Source organism: Scyliorhinus canicula, chromosome 24 (assembly GCF_902713615.1).
Source record: "Scyliorhinus canicula chromosome 24, sScyCan1.1, whole genome shotgun sequence".
Lineage (NCBI taxonomy): Eukaryota > Metazoa > Chordata > Chondrichthyes > Carcharhiniformes > Scyliorhinidae > Scyliorhinus > Scyliorhinus canicula.
This window is the reverse complement of record NC_052169.1, coordinates 7,490,341-7,507,121: the sequence shown is the minus strand read 5'-3', so window position 1 is coordinate 7,507,121 and position 16,781 is coordinate 7,490,341. Positions and strand designations below refer to the sequence as shown.

The 16,781-nt window shown below is 49.3% G+C and overlaps 1 protein-coding gene across 4 annotated transcripts in view; it reads left to right on the top strand.

The window, feature by feature from the left end:
- Positions 1–255: 255 nt before the first annotated feature.
- Positions 256–16,781, top strand: part of stra6 (signaling receptor and transporter of retinol STRA6) — a 69,760-nt gene continuing 53,234 nt past the window's right edge. Inside the window, exons 1-3 of one of the 4 annotated variants that reach the window (XM_038784194.1) lie at positions 256–321; positions 623–694; positions 3,105–3,186. The gene's annotated coding sequence lies outside the window, so the exon portion shown is untranslated. Of the gene's footprint in view, positions 322–462; positions 695–3,104; positions 3,187–16,781 lie in introns of those variants that run through there. The other 3 variants (XM_038784196.1, XM_038784193.1, XM_038784195.1) reach the window with 3 other exon arrangements.

The following is a 16,781-nucleotide window of genomic DNA, read 5'->3' as shown; positions in this document are numbered from 1 at the left end:
GACAATAAGCCATTTCCATTTCAGAGGTTTGGAGAGTAAAAAGGGAGCAGCCAGCCAGAATGCCACGTTATCGAAGCCGGGCTGTGGCCAACAAAGTCTGCAAGCTTTTAACTCACAAATGCTGCTGAAGTGTTTAACTGGGAACAACAGTGTTGAAGGGAAGGTGGAGCTAATGTTCCATCCAACTTTTTAAAAAAAAAGAAAATCAGTTCTTTTCATTTAACTGTGTGTGTGTGTGTGTGTGTGTGGTGAGAGAGGGAGATTAACAAAGGGGCATGGACCACCTGTAGTTTATTTTTAACATGAAGAACAAGGTCACAGGTAAAACTAGCTTGTAGCTTTTCTCTCAAATCAGGAGCAAATGATAGTAGTCGGTTGAAATTGTTTATTACAAAAATAGAGTTGGCGGGCGGGGTAAGAATGTTTGTCTTACCCACCCCCACCACACACACATTGTGTACTGAGGATTTTACAAGGCAGACTGCCTCATGTCAGTGAGCAAACCCTGCATGCAGCCTCTGTACCTGGGCGATCTAACACATCCACTTAAAGGACCCTCCTCCTCCTGCGGGCCAGTTATGTAACGAAAGAGTGGCTGAACTTTGTCTTTCAAACCCTGCAGAGCTGACTCGGCGACAGCAGACATCGCTCTTCCCTCGCCGGATCCCAAAGGAGCAAGATTGAGAGGGAACAGGTAAAACAACACACTTCATTAACATTGCTAATTAAATAAAGATGCAGTTAATAGTTTGCAGTGTCTCATTCGTGGGTTTGTGTGAGCCAGATCTGCTCATTCTGGCCACAACACCAGAATAAGGTTTTGTGTGTGGGTGTGTTTATAAACATATAAAGTGGACAAACTTTTGTTTCCTCATTAAGTTCATACTTTGTTTTGGAACTTGTTGACCTCCGTATCTCACCCACGGGTTTTCCTATCAATAAATAAACAAATAAATCTGCTTCTCAGGGCTCACAGTTTAGCTGCCCAAGTCCGAATAAAGTTTTTAGTAGCGGAGACTACTTTCTGAAAGTTTTTAGTAGCGGGGACAACTTTCTGAAAGTTTTTAGTAGCGGGGACAACTTTCTGAAAGTTTTTAGTAGCGGGGACAACTTTCTAAAAGTTTTTAGTAGCGGGACTGTATTTTCTGAAAGTTTTTAGTAGCGGGGACAACTTTCTGAAAGTTTTTAGTAGCGGAGACTGTACTTTCTGAAAGTTTTTAGTAGCGGGGACAACTTTCTGAAAGTTTTTAGTAGCGGGGACAACTTTCTGAAAGTTTTTAGTAGCGGGGACAACTTTCTGGAAGTTTTTAGTAGCGGGGACAACTTTCTGGAAGTTTTTAGTAACTTTCTGGAAGTTTTTAGTAGCGGGGACAACTTTCTGGAAGTTTTTAGTGGCGGCCCTTTGGGTTGTGGGAGTTGGGAGGCTGGACTAAGGATAATTTGGAAGGAGCTGGGATTTCAGTGCCCACAAGGATTGAATTTTTCTTGTCCTCCCTCCCTGCCAGAGGGGGGACAGTAAAGCAAACCGCTAAGGTGTCCTTAAGGTGTAAACTGGGATTTTAAAGGGAATGTGTGTTGTTGGTAAACAGACTGGGAGCTGTGCCCTGACTCGGAGCCTGTCTGTTGTTGGTGGGGGGGGGGGGTTGTGTTTGGTGCAATTTACTGCACACTTTTTAAAATCTTCACTTGGTATCATTTTTTCCCCAATTCAGAGGCAATTTAGCCTGGCCAATCCACCGACCCTGCACATCTTTGGGTTGTGGGGGATCCACGCAGACATGGGGAGAATGTGCAAACTCCACACGGACAGTGACCCAGGGCCGGAATCAAACCCTGGTCCTTGGCGGTGTGAGGCAGCAGTGCTAGCCACTGTGCCACCGTGCAGCCCCTCACTGGGTGTAACATTTAAGGCAGCAAGTGGGCGACATGGTAGCACAGTGGTTAGCATCGCTGCTTTACAGCGCCAGGGTCCCAGGTTCGATTCCCGGCTTGGGTCACTGTCTGTGTGGAGTCTGCACGTTCTCCCCGTGCCTGCATGGGTTTCCTCTGGCTTTTATTGTCACAAGTATGAAGTTACTGTGAAAAGCCCCTAGTTGCCACATTCCAACACCTGTTTGGGTAAGCTGGTACAGGAATGGAACCTGCGCTGCTGGCGTTTTGCATTACAAACTAGCTGGCTAGCCCACTGAGCTACGGGCAGCGCGGTAGCACAAGTGGATAGCACTGTGGCTTCACAGCGCCAGAGTCCCAGGTTCGATTCCCCACTGGGTCTCTGTCTGTGCGGAGTCTGCACGTTCTCCCCGTGTGTGTGTGTGTGGGTTTCCTCCGGGTGCTCCGGTTTCCTCCCACAGTCCAAAGACGTGAAGGTTAGCTGGATTAGCCATGATAAATTGCCCTTAGTGACCAAAATGGTTTGGAGGGGTTATTGGGTTATGGAGATAGGGTGGAAGTGAGGGCTTAAGTGGGTTGGTGCAGACTCGATGGGTCGAATGGCCTCCTTCTGCACTGTATGTTCTATGTACTACGCCAATAATAAAGATTATTAAGGAGTATTGAGATGTGCACTTGCGGTGCCTAGGCGTACAAGGCTATTGGCCAAGTGCTGGAAAATGGGACTAGAGTACTTAGGAGGTTGCTTTTGACCAGCGCAGATGCGATGGGCTGAAGGGCCTTTTCTGTGCTGTCGATCTCTATGACTCTTTGTATGGTGCAATCTCCTCTGGGCTCCTGCATTTGACTGACAATCCTCACATGTATGGAGAGCAATGACAGCCAATCAGCCCTACAGTCATCTTCATAGAGTCTGAGAGATTTATAGCACAGCATGAGGCCATTCGGCCCATCGTGTCTGCACAATTTACGCGCCACATTCCGCCCTACTTCATTCATTCATCTAGCCAATGACCAGGATCTTCCCCCCTAGTGTGTCTATCCAACTTCCCGCTGATTGTGTCTGTGCTCGTTGCTTCAACTATTCCGTGTGGGAGCAATTTCTATTGACAGGCCCTCCTGAATTCCTTACTATATTTATTAATGACTATTTGTGGCCCCTAGTTTATACTTTCCCCATGATCCGAAACATCTTCTCTGTTGGACCTCTGCAGAATTTATGATTGACTATTTGGTCACCCCAAATGAAAAAGAGATTGCTCAACATTTCCGGATTGCTGTAACCTCTGAGCTCAGGTAATCTTTTTCTCTACTTTCTCCAGTGTTTCTGTGTCTTTTATAACGCGGAGGTAGCGCACAGTGCTTCAGAGTCGCGTGTGTTATTTGCTTGTACTATCACTCTGGCATCAGTCCATCGATCTTCTATTTTGTACCCTGCAATATTTATCATGGGACATTTTCAAAAATAAATACTTTTGCCAAAGTTTGAAATGTAGTTATTAATTGACTAATGGCTGTGCTTGACAAACCTAAAGTCAAGTTTGATTTTTGGGTGCAGTTATACTGCACACCATGAGAAGGGTGCTTGGGACTCCCAGGTTTCTAGACAACAATTTATCAACTAAAATATGGGGCAGCAGGGTAGCATGGTGGTTAGCATAAATGCTTCACAGCTCCAGAGTCCCAGGTTCGATTCCTGGCTGGGTCACTGTCTGTGTGGAGTCGGCATGTCCTCCCTGTGTGTGCGTGGGTTTCCTCCGGGTGCTCCGGTTTCCTCCCACAGTCCAAAGATGTGCGGGTTAGGTGGATTGGCCATGCTAAATTGCCCGTAGTGTAAGGTTAATGGGGGGATTGTTGGGTTACGGGTATACGGGTTATGTGGGTTTAAGTATGTTCTATGTTCTATGTATAGGGTGGGTTTGAGTAGGGTGATCATGGCTCGGCACAACATGAAGGGCCTGTTCTGTGCTGTACTTCTATGTTCTTCTATGTTCTAAATTGGTGTTTAGGCAGAACTCCCTTCTCAGAGTTAGAAGGTTGTGGTTTCATATCCCACACTAGAGCCTTGACCACAAAATCTAGGCGGGCATGCCCAATGCAGCACTGAGGGAGTGCAGGACTGTCGCAGGCGATATCTTTCGAGTGAGGGGCTAGACTGAGGCCCCATCTGCTTACTCAAGGTGGGACGCAAAGGATCCCGCAGCACTATTTCAAAGATAAAGCTCAGGGAGTTCTTCCTGGTGTCCTGTCTGATGGTTATGCCTCAAAGCCCAAAAAACAGATGAAATGAAATGAAAATCGCTTATTGTCAGGAGTAGGCTTCAATGAAGTTACTGTGAAAAGCCCCTAGTCGCCATATTCCGGTGCCTGTTCGGGGAGGCTGGTACGGGAATCGAACCGTGCTGCTGGCCTGCTTGGTCTGCTTTAAAAGCCAGCGATTTAGCCTGGTGAGCTAAACATCTCCTTGTTGAGTTTGGGATCATGCTGTGTGATAATTGGCTGCTGCATTTGCTACATTGCAACAGTGACTACAATCCACAACCGGATTTTTTAAACTCAGGGGCGCGACCCGTGGGCGAGTGCCAAGCAGGTCGCGGAGTGATCGGTCACGGCGTTCCCAATCGCAGGAGAAGCGGCCAACAGCCACAACCGGCCTTTAAATGCGAACGCTGGAGTCTTCCCACCAGAAGCAGTGGCAGAGAGCAGGTCACGCACCCAGGACGTACACTGATGTCACGCGCCCTCAAACATAGGTTTGAGCTTGAAATCACGGAGCAGAGATTCCTCCATTTTGCAGCTGCCAGCAAGCAAGCAACAGGACTGTGTGAAGAACTGAAGATGGATTATTTCGTAATAAGGAAGAGAGGGCCAGAGACACACACAGGCCAGGATCTCGCAACTGAATCTGCTGGAGAGAGCTTCACAGGAGAGTCCACAACAGGGCAAAGCAGTGCTGGAGAGTGCTTCACAGGAGAGTCCACAACAGGGCAAAGCAGTGCTGGAGAGTGCTTCACAGGAGAGTCCACAACTGGGCAAAGCAGTGCTGGAGAGTGCTTCACAGGAGAGTCCACAACAGGGCAAAGCAGTGCTGGAGAGTGCTTCACAGGAGAGTCCACAACAGGGCAAAGCAGTGCTGGAGAGTGCTTCACAGGAGAGTCCACAACAGGGCAAAGCAGTGCTGGTGTGGGCTGCTCAGGAGAGTCCCCAGCGGGACAAAGCAGTGCTGGTGTGAGCTGCTCAGGAGAGTCCCCAGCGGGCCAAAGCAGTGCTGGTGTGAGCTGCTCAGGAGAGTGCACAGCGGGCCAAAGCAGTGCTGGTGTGAGCTGCTCAGGAGAGTGCACAGCGGGCCAAAGCAGTGCCGGTGTGGGCTGCACAAGAGAGTCCATGTCAGGACAAAGCAGTGCTGGTGTGAGCTGTATCCAGAGCTCCAGGGCCTCTGGTGAACAAACAATTAAGAATAAACCAAAATCGGGATCAAAACATGAGAAAGATGATTTCTTGAGTTTTTTGAAAATATTTTAATGCACGTTTTTGATATTTTAACATTTTAAACACCTAATAGAGCAAAGAACAAACAACAAAAGCCCCCCAACCCTCCCCCCAGTAACCTCAACCAAACTTCCCACTTCGCTCCCTCCTCCCCCCTTAACAGCTGATGGTAACCAGCTCCTTGGAAATGTAGCACAAACAAACCCCATGTCATGTGGAACCCCTCACTTGCCCCCCTCAAAGCAAATGTTGCCTTTTCCAGATATTTAGATGCCCCAGCCACACCGAGGCACAGGGTGGAGTAACTGAACTCCACCCCAACATGACCCGCCTGTGCGCGATCAGCGAGGCAAAGGATAAAACATCTGCCCGTGCGCCCGTCCACAGCTCCGGCAAGTCAAACACCACAAATATGGCTCCAATGGGGCTGAGCTCCAAATCCACGTGCAGGATTGCCGACATGGCGCTGGAGAACAACCTCCAAAATTGCTCCCTCATAGGGTCAGGCCAGAACATATGCGCTTGATTGGCCGAGCACTTGCCACATCGTTCACAAGTATCCTGCACGTCTTCAAACAACCGGCTCATCCTCCACTTCGCCAGGTGCGCTCCATATACCACCTTTTATCTGTATCGACCCCAGCCTTCCACATGAGGTTGAGGAATTTGCCCTCCGCAGCACCTCACACCACAACCCGTCCTCCAGCGCCATCCCCGACTCCTCCTCCCACTTGGCCTTAACGCCCTCCAGAGACGCCATATCCTCCTCCAAAATCCTCCCATAGGTCGCCGGGGTGACTTCCCCCTCCCCCCGCTTCCAGCCCCATCACCGACAGCGCCCCCTCCAACAACGAGGAGGGTGGTGATTTCTTGAGGTATGGCATTGTTAATTTTCCCATTGCAAATCAGGATGCAAAGCCCATGTGTGTTATATGCAGGGAAGTACTGACAAACGAAAGTGAAAAAACCTCAAAAGGCATTTCTAGACAAAGCATAGCCAGTTTTGAGGACAAATCTCTTGATATGTTTTCAAAGGATACAGCGAGAATTTAAATCCCCAGCAGGAATAAATGTGACATTGAATGACAAAGCAAGTGAGATCGTGAGAACCAAAGGGCGTTGAGGTCCCAATTTCGAATCCCAGCTCTGGGTCACTGTCAGCTTAAAGATAAGCGAAAATGGTGGGTCGCGAAGATCGGCCGGTTGGTAAAAGTGAGTCCCCGGGGGGAAAAAAGGTTTGCAAAACACTGCTCCACAAGGTACCTCGATGGCTGAAAAGCACTTTGAGACAGCCTGGGGTTGCGGAAGGCGCTATAGAAATTCAGGTTCCTTTCTTTAGCATTGACAAAGAGTCATCGGACTCGAAACGTTCGCTCTTTTCTCTCCCTACAGATGCTGCCAGACTTGCTGAGATTTTCCAGCATTTTACTTTTCGTTTCAGATTCCAGCATCTGCAGTAATTTGCTTTTCTCAAATAAAAAAAGGTATGACTTAAGCATTTTAAATTCTGTTCATTGTTGAAACATGATTCTTGATCGGCCTCTCAATGCTTACATTTTGACTCCGCAGTAAAAATATTTTTTGGACTATTGCACAACTTGAAGTCAAACATCTGGGAAATCTAATTTAGTGCAGAAACATTTTTTTTCAACTTGCGAAGATCTGATGATTAATCTTAAATCTGTTTTTCAAAAAATTCTGATTGAAGAAACATTTTACGATTTGAAACACGGAGACTGTCCTCGATACGTTTGTTGAACAATAAAAACAGTTTTATATAGTAACTTTAGCCTCCGGTGATTATGTATTAACTGTACCCAGGGGCAGCACGGTGGCACAGTGGGTTAGCACTGCTGCCTCACATCCCCAAGTTCCATCGCTCCAACTTTGGCAGCAGTGCCTTCAGCAGGCTAGACCCTAAGCTCTGGAGTTCTCTCCCTAAATCTCTCTACATCTCTCTCTTCCTTTTCACATATTCCTTAAAGCCTCTCTCTGTGACCACATGTTTGCTTGCCGCTCATGTGAATGAGTGTCCAACTGTCCGGTTATTCTGCAATGAATTGCTTTGGGACAAGAGAGTTGTTGAATAAATACAAGTTGTCGCGACCAGATTATGGGTATTTATACGGTGCCAACCAAATGATAGATTGGGACGGCTAACTCACTTAATTCTGGGGCTCTTACAACCAAGGGAGAGAGATGTTATTATCATTGTGGATGTGGAATAAATACACAGAGAAATCCATCCAAATATTTGAATTAAGTGTCCTTACTTTTTAAATAGTGCTTTGTCTAATCTCAGATGTCTCTCAAATGCTTCACATAAGATTAATCATTTTGAAGTTCAGTCAGAATTGTCGGCAAAAATGGATTGATTTATATTTATTGTCACATGTACCGAAGTGCAATGAAAAGTATTTTTCTGCGGCTAAGGGAACGTACACAGTACGTACAAAGTAGACAAAACGAATAATCGACAGAGTACATTGACAATGGTACATCAACAAATAGTGATTGGTTACAGTGCGAAGAGCAGCATAGGATGTTGTGAATAGTGTTCTTACAGGGAACAGATCAGTCCGAGGGAGTCGTTGAGGAGTCTGGCAGCTGTGGGGAAGAAGCTGTTCCTATGGACGTGCGGGTCTTCAGACTTCTGTACCTTCTGCCTGATGGAAGGGTCTGGAAGAGGGCAAAGCCTGGGTGGGAGGGGTCTCTGACAATGCTGCTTGCCTTCCTGAGGCAGCGGGAGGTGTAGACAGAATCAATGGGAGAATGGCAAGCTTGTGTGTTGTGTTGGGCTGAGTTCACCACAGTCTGCATGTTCTGCCCGTGACTGTGTAGATTTCCTCCGGGTCATGGTCAGGTTACATAAATAACTGCGTATCTGCAAGTGTGTATGTGCACGTGACTGTGTGTGTGTGTGTGTGTGTCTGTGTGTGTGTGTGTATCTGTGCTTGTGTATAACTGTGTACATATCCAGGGCAGGTCGGTGGCACAGTGGTTAGCATTGCTGCCTCATGGCGTTGAGGTCCCAATTTCGAATCCCAGCTCTGGGTCACTGTCCGTGTGGAGTTTGTACATTCTCCCCGTGTTTGCGTGGGTTTCACCCCCACAACCCAAAGATGTGCAGGCTAGGTGGATTGGCCACGCTAAATTGCCCCTTAATTGGAAAAAAATAATTGAGTACTCTAAATTTATATTTTAAAAGCTTTTTATTATATGTATGTATCTGCGTGTGTGTGTGTGTATATCTGCACACGTGTATACCTGTGCATGTGTATCTATGATAATTTTTATTAGTGTCACATGTCGGCTGACATTAACACTGCAATGAAGTTACTGTGAAAAGACCCTAGTCACCACACTCCGGGTACACTGAGGGAGAATTCAGAATGTCTAATTCACCTAACAGCACGTCTTTCAGGACTTGGCAGAAACCGGAGCACCCGGAGGAAAACCACGCAAACATGAGGGGAACGTGCAGACTCCGCATAGACAGTGACCCAAGCCGGGAATCAAAATTGGGTCCCTGGCGCTGTGAAGCAATAGTCCTACCCACTGTCCAACTAGGCGTATAACTGCATGAGTGTGTGTACCTACGCATGTGCGTATCTGCACATGTGTTTCTGCATGTGTTTGTGTGTATCTGCCTGTCCCTGTGTAATAATAATAATTGCTCATTGTCACAAGTAGGCTTCAATGAAGTTACTATGAAAAGCCCTTAGTCGCGACATTCCGGCGCCTGTTCGGGGAGGCTGGTACGGGAATTGAACCTGCGCTGCTGGCCTTACAAGCCAGCTGTTTAGCCCACTGTGATAAACCAGCCCCTACAGTGTGTGTCCATGTGTTTGTGTGTGTGTGTGTGTGTGTGTGTGTGTCTCTGCGTAACTGCTTGCATGTGTATGTACCTGCACATGTATGTGTCTGTGCATGTATGTACACATCTGCATGTGTGTATCTGTGCTAGTGCACCTGTCAGTTCCTGAATGTGTGTACCTGCATGCATATGTATGCGCATGTGAGGGCAGCACAGTGGCCTAGTGGTTAGCACAACCGCCTCACGGCGCTGAGGTCCCAGGTTCGATCCCGGCTCTGGGTCACTGTCCGTGTGGAGTTTGCAAATTCTCCCCGTGTCTGCGTAGGTTTCGCCCCCACAACCCAAAAATATGCAGAGTAGGTGGATTGGCCACGCTAAAATTGCCCCTTAATAGAAAAAATAATTGGGTAATCTAAATTTATTTTAAAAAATGAAAAAAAAAAAATGTATGCGCATGTGCACAAAGCTGTGTGTGTGTACGTGTGCATGTACCTGTGTATGTTCATGTATGTGTGTGTGTTTTATTATAGGGAAACATCTTTGGATGTTTGAAAACCGTCAAATTCCAAACAAAAAAGGGGAGGATGTGTTGGTCTTCACTTTCTTTGATCTCTTTGCTTTTCCCGACAATACTCTCCACTGAACCACTGAGTGATATTAGGACAGGTGACCAAAAGATTGGTCAGAGGAAGAACATAAGGGGCTCCAGGAAAAGAGAAAAATGTGGTTGGGGAAGAAATTCCAGAGGTAATTTATTTGGTTTTGGGGTAGTAGTGTTGTCACCTGGGAGTAATCCTTACTCTTCCTCATAGTGCTCTGGCAACTTCAGTTGCCATTGAGCAGGCAGGGCCTTGTGTTAAACATTGCAGCACTTTCATCGTATTACAGCATTGGGGGGAGAGTGTGGAGGTATGCGGGCACAGAAACCTTTTGCCGGAGTGGCCAGTTTGTTTGCTCCATTCAACCCTGGGCCTGAGGCAGCTTCAGAGTCGATAGGATTACCTGGCCCAAAGTGCCAAGGAGCCGTGACAAAAGGCACACTGGAATTTTCCAGTCGGCCTCTGTGCCCCCGCTGAGGTGTAAGGAACAAGGCCAGCTGCCAGGAGCAGGTCTTCATCCACCTGGAGAAGGCCTTTGGCTGCCTGGCGAACCCTTCAGCCGCCTGGAGCACCCCTTCAGCCGCCTGGAGCCGGCCTTCAGCTGCCTGGAGCCGGCCTTCAGCTGCCTGGAGCCGGCCTTCAGCTGCCTGGAGCCGGCCTTCAGCTGCCTGGAGCAGCCCTTCAGCCGCCTGGAGCCGGCCTTCAGCTGCCTGGAGCGGCCCTTCAGCTGCCTGGAGCCGGCCTTCAGCTGCCTGGAGAAGCCGTCAGCTGCCTGGAGAAGCCTTCAGCCGCCTGGAGCCGGCCTTCAGCTGCCTGGAGTGGGCCTTCAGCCGCCTGGAGCAGCCCTTCAGCCGCCTGGAGCGGGCCTTCAGCTGCCTGGAGAACCCTTCAGCCGCCTGGAGCCGGCCTTCAGCCGCCTGGAGCGGCCCTTCAGCCGCCTGGAGCGGCCCTTCAGCCGCCTGGAGCGGCCCTTCAGCCGCCTGGAGCAGCCCTTCAGCTGCCTGGAGCGGCCCTTCAGCTGCCTGGAGCCGGCCTTCAGCCGCCTGGAGAACCCTTCAGCCGCCTGGAGTGGGCCTTCAGCCGCCTGGAGCCGGCCTTCAGCCGCCTGGAGCAGCCCTTCAGCCGCCTGGAGCAGCCCTTCAGCTGCCTGGAGCCGGCCTTCAGCCGCCTGGAGAACCCTTCAGCCGCCTGGAGCGGGCCTTCAGCCGCCTGGAGCCGGCCTTCAGCCGCCTGGAGCGGCCCTTCAGCTGCCTGGAGAACCCTTCAGCTGCCTGGAGCGGCCCTTCAGCCACCTGGAGCAGCCCTTCAGCTGCCTGGAAAACCCTTCAGCCGCCTGGAGCCGGCCTTCAGCCGCCTGGAGCCGGCCTTCAGCCGCCTGGAGCCGGCCTTCAGCTGCCTGGAGAAACCTTCAGCCGCCTGGAGCCGGCCTTCAGCTGCCTGGAGCAGCCCTTCAGCTGCCTGGAAAACCCTTCAGCCGCCTGGAGCAGGCCTTCGGCCACCTGGAGCGGGCCTTGAGTTCCCTGCTGAGGCTACAGGCTGCCCTGCGGAGGGATGGCTGGTTCGTATTGGCGGCCCAGCCACAGTTTGAAACTTTAAGAGCATTTGCTGAGCGGGTTCCTCAACGGACGGGCCCTCTCTCTCCTTGTCATGGAAATGTCACTTTAAGAAATGTTTGTCTGCTCAAGTGGCTGCAGTGATGTCAGAGTGTGGGTGGAGCCGAGCTCTGGCTCTGCTTTGTCGTTTCTCTTTGAGAAAAAGCTTGGGTGTGTCTTTGGTTTGGTTTTAGTGTTGGAGCTGCCACCAGCCAAAGAAGGTGTCATTTTAATCTCTCTGCCATCTAAAGACTATCTCCAGATCATTTGATGAATTCAGAGTGATAACTGCTTGCAGTAGAGAATTTAAGAATTTAAACCTGATGTGCGTCTGTAAAAATTATTTTTTATCTTATGCATGTTAAAAGGAAAGTTTAAGGATTACGTAGAGTGTTGTATTCTTAGGGGGCTGTATTTGAATTGACGGCTGCTAAGATGTTCACTATGTTTTAAAAAAGGTTAACTGAGTTCATAGAATAAACATTGTTTTGCTTTAAAAATTACTTTTAAATTTCTGCTGCCCCGCACCTGTATAGTGGGCCGCGTGCTCCCCACACCACAATCTAGTGAGAGCGGTAGACTGGGCTGAGGCTGGAGATCGAGTGAGCAGATAAGCAACAGCATAAATCAAGGTGGGTCGAGAGGAGGTTCACCAGAACGATCCCTGGAATGAGGAGTGTTGTGAAAGACATTAGCCACATGTGGCTAATGGGCAAACCAGATGTGGCTAACCCATCAGTAAATAGAAAATGAGCAACGGACTGAAGTTGAGCGTCTGATCTTATTCACACAGCATATGAACTTTAACCTTTTGGTGTGCTTGCTTGTAAACTGCTATGATGGAAAGCAGAGCTTGTGAGCCTTTGCTGTGTCCTGGAACTCATTTATTCCTCGCTGAATGGGAGGGGGGGGTCGGGTAAGTATTTAACACAATATCCGCATGTGAAATACACCTACCCTGGATCTTTTTTTTTTAAATTTAGAGTACCCAATTATGTTATTTTCCAAATAAGGGGCAATTTAGTGTGGTCAATCCACCTACCCTGCACATCTTTGGGTTGTGGGGGTGAAACCCACGCAGACACGGGGAGAATGTGCAAACTCCACACGGACAGTGACCCAGAGCCGGGATGGAACCTGGGAACCTACCCTGTATCTTGAGCATTAAAGGCGGTTTTTACTAAAATTTCATGTGGCTAAAACTGTAGCTACTCCCGTAACCAGTCAGCAATTACACAAAATCAGTGTTCGCAAACTAGAATACAAAAGCAGGGATGTACTGCTGAGGCTGTATAAGGCTCTGGTCAGACCCCATTTGGAGTATTGTGAGCAATTTTGGGGCCCGTATCTAAAGAAGGATGTGCTGGCCTTGGAAAGGGTCCAGAGGAGGTTTACAAGAATGATCCTTGGAATGAAGAGCTTGTCGTATGAGGAACGGTTGAGGACTCTGGGTCTGTACTCGTTGGAGTTTAGAAGGATGAGGGAGGATCTTATTGAAACTTACAGGATACTGAGAGGCCTGGATAGAGTGGACTTGGAGAGGATGTTTCCACTCGTAGGAGAAACTAGAACCAGAGGGCACAGCCTCAGACTGAAGGGACGATCGTTTAAAACAGAGATGAGGAGGAATTTCTTCAGCCAGAGGGTGGTGAATGTGTGGAACTCTTTGCCACAGATGTCCGTGGAGGCCAAATCACTGAGTGTCTTTAAGACAGAGATAGATAGGTTCTTGATTAATAAGGGGATCAGGTTCTTGATTAATAAGGGGATTAGGGGTTATGGGGAGAAGGCAGGAGAATGGGGATGAGAAACATAATTGAATGGCGGAGCAGACACGATGGGCTGAATGGTCTAATTCTGCTCCTCTGTCTTATGGTTGTATTCTACGGAATTTCAAAGGTCAAGGGGCAATTTGATTGACGTTTCTAAGCTTTTTTTTTTATAAATTTAGATTAGCCAATTATTTTTTCCAATTAAGGGGCAATTTAGCGTGGCCAATCCACCTACTCTGCACATTTTTGGGTTGTGGGGGCGAAACCCACGCAGACACGGGGAGAATGTGCAAACTCCACACGGACAGTGACCCAGAGCCGGGATCGAACCTGGGACCTCAGCGCCGTGAGGCGGTTGTGCTAACCACTAGGCCACCGTGCTGCCCTTGACGTTTCTAAGCTGACAGGCGGAACAACTAAGGTAGATAGAGAGAAAGTATTTCCACTGGTTGGGGAGTGTACCAGAGGGCAATGTTTAAAAGTTAGATTTGGACCTTTCAGGAATGGAATTGGGGTAAGGCTCCTTCATATCGCCCAGTGACGGCCAACCTGGGCCAGTGGGTGAGCCAACGTGAGTGACCCGCAGTGGGCCACAAGACTGAAATTGGGGCTTGTTCACTAATCATGACCCCCCACGGACAAGATTAAATCCATTTAATACATGCTGAATATTTCATAACGATTTACAGAAAATGCTTAATCATTTACATATTAATAGAACTGCCATCAACTTCAAGTGGGAGAAAACAAAATGAATATGTACACTTTGGACACAGAGGGAGCGCACGGCTCTCACAGTCAGTGTTGTGGGCAATCAGCACGCGTCTCGCTTCACTCGCCCTCGCTGCGTCTCACTTCACTCGCCCTCGCTGTATGTGAGAGTCATTTCAGTTGTACCGGCAGGAAACAATCTACCCGGACGATCCGCGGGCCGCACTCAGAACCCAGATGGGCCGCATGTGGCCCCACCCCCCGGGGCTCTGGTTTCCCACCACTGACAGAGAGGGTGTTTGTAGATCAGAACTCTCTTCCCAAAATAGCTGTCAATGTTCGATTAGTTAACGCTAAAGCTGAGACTGATGTTTGTTTGTTAACCAGAGATACGAAGCAATATGGGGCAAAGCTGGGTAAGCGAGACGGGATTCCAGCTCCTGACCGCCGGCAGGAATTTCCAATCCCGCTCCGCCCTCCCACTACCCCCAGCGGGGAGGTGTTACCTGGCGGTGGGGCTGACAATCCGCACAAATCGGCGTACACTTCAGCGGGTCCGGAAGATCCCGTCGGAGCCAATGGCAAGGGACCTTCACCGCCGGAAATTACGTCCCGGGGAGGCGGAGAATCCTGCCCATGGAGTTAGGGCACATGTCAGCCAGGATTTCACACGTTGCCGAAAGACGTTCTTGAGGGTTAAAGGCCGACTCAGGTTCCTACGCTCTGTTGGGGGCGGTGCAGTAGCACAGTGGTTAGCACTGTTGATTTGCTGCGCCAGGTTCCCAGGTTTGATTCCTGGCCTGTGTCACTGTGCGGAGTTTGCACATTCTCCCAGTGTCTGCGTGGGTTTCCTCCGGGAGCTCCGGTTTCCCCCCCACAAGTCCCGAAAGACGTGCTTGTCAGGTGAATTGGACATTCTGAATTCTCCCTCTGTGTACCCGAACAGGCGCCTGAATGTGGCGACTAGGGGATTTTCACAGTAACCTCATTGCAGTGTTAATGTAAGCCTACTTGTGACAATAGAGATTGTTAAATTAAATTAGTGGGCAACACTGCTCCAGACGTCACGCTACGCCGTCCAAACCAATGGTCCCCAAGTTTAATCTTTGGGCTGTGCTGAGTTGGGGGTGCGGGTGACTAGCTGCTCCGCATAGCTTCACAATCACTTGTTTCCCCTTCAAGGAGGAGTGAGGAGGTGTTGGAAGGACCCCCAGCCCGTTAAACTGAGCTCCTCCCGTGGCCACCGGCCCTGACATGGGACTGGCACTCTCAGCGTCTGGTCGAAAGTGTAGGGGTGCTACCCCAGCGCCACCACACCGCCTTTCTCCAGATTAAGCATTAGGGAGAAATAATGTGGGTGAGGGGCATTTGTTCGAAATCAGGTTCGGTACAAACTGTGTGGAACTGAATCCAGACGAAAGCCGGTGAGAGCAAATTGGTGCAAGTGAAAACAACTGTCTGCGGAGATTCTTTTAAGAGTATCTGCAGGCTCCACAGTGGGCCTATGATCTTGCCGGCAACACTCACTTACTGACCAGTCCCGTTCTGCATGGTTAGCCCATTAGTCATAGCCGATGTGGCAGAACAGCAAGTGTTCCTTTTTTGTGCTAATTGTAAAGGTTATGCACTTTAGAAAAATAACACTCGGCCCCTTTGATCGTCAGAGATTGCAACAACGAAAACATCCCGGGCATCATAATCCCTCCTGGGTTTTTAACAATTTCACAAAAAGGGTTCTGCACCGTATTTATTGGACGCGATCTACCCGAATGGAGACGGAGACCCGTGGCGTGAGCGTTGAGCCGGGTGTTTCCTGGTACGCGGAGCACCAGGAATCGCCACACTATTGAACGCCCATTCGGATAGATATAGGGACTTGGCAAGGAACGTGCCAAAGAGACCGTACTTTGTCTTCTTTTCTGCACTGAGGGACTCTGCTCGCCGGAAGCCTTGAGTGCAGCATTCCGCCACCCTGGCACTGCCCCTGCCAAAGCCACCTGGGCACCTTGGCAGTGCCAGGGTGCCACCCTGCCCAGAGGGTGAACACCGAGGGGGGGGGGGGCTCCAGTCCCCTGTGGGACCCCCACAAGTGCCGTTCCATCTGATCCCCATTTGTGGAGGCCAGTCCTGGTATGGCGGGTGCTAGCTATGAAGAAAGGTTGAGTAGATTAGGATTGTTTTCGTTGGAAAGACAGAGGTTGAGGGGGGACCTGATTGAGGTCTACAAAATTATGAGAGGTATGGACAGGGTGGATAGCAACAAGCTTTTCCCAAGAGTGGGGGTGTCAGTTACAAGGGGTCACGATTTCATGGTGAGAGGGGGAAAGTTTAAGGGAGATGTGCGTGGAAAGTTTTTTACGCAGAGGGTGGTGGGTGCCTGGAACGCTTTACCAGCGGAGGTGGTAGAGGCGGGCACGATAGCATAATTTAAGAAGCATCTAGACAGGTATATGAATGGGTGGGAACAGAAGGAAGTAGACCTTGGAAAATAGGAGACAGGTTTAGATAAAGAATCTGGATCGGCGCAGGCTGGGAGGGCCGAAGGGCCTGTTCCTGTGCTGTAATTTTCTTTGTTCTTTGAACGGCGCTCGCCCAAGATCTCCCAAGTGTTACATCCCCTGTCTTGGTGAGAGCGTGGGAGTGCCTATTACAGTCTAGTATGCAGATTTGCTAAAAGGTTCGCTGTTGCCTCACGGCGCTGAGGTCCCAGGTTCGAACCCCAGCTCCCTGTCCGTGTGGAGTTTGCACATTCTACCCGTGTCTGCGTGGGTTTCGCCCCCACAACCCAAAGATGTGGAGGATAGGTGGATTGAACACTTTTTAAATTGCCCCTTAATTGGAAAAAATGAATTGGGTACTTTAAATTTATTTATTTAAAAAAAGGTTTGCTTAAAAAGTCACCCACCCCCCC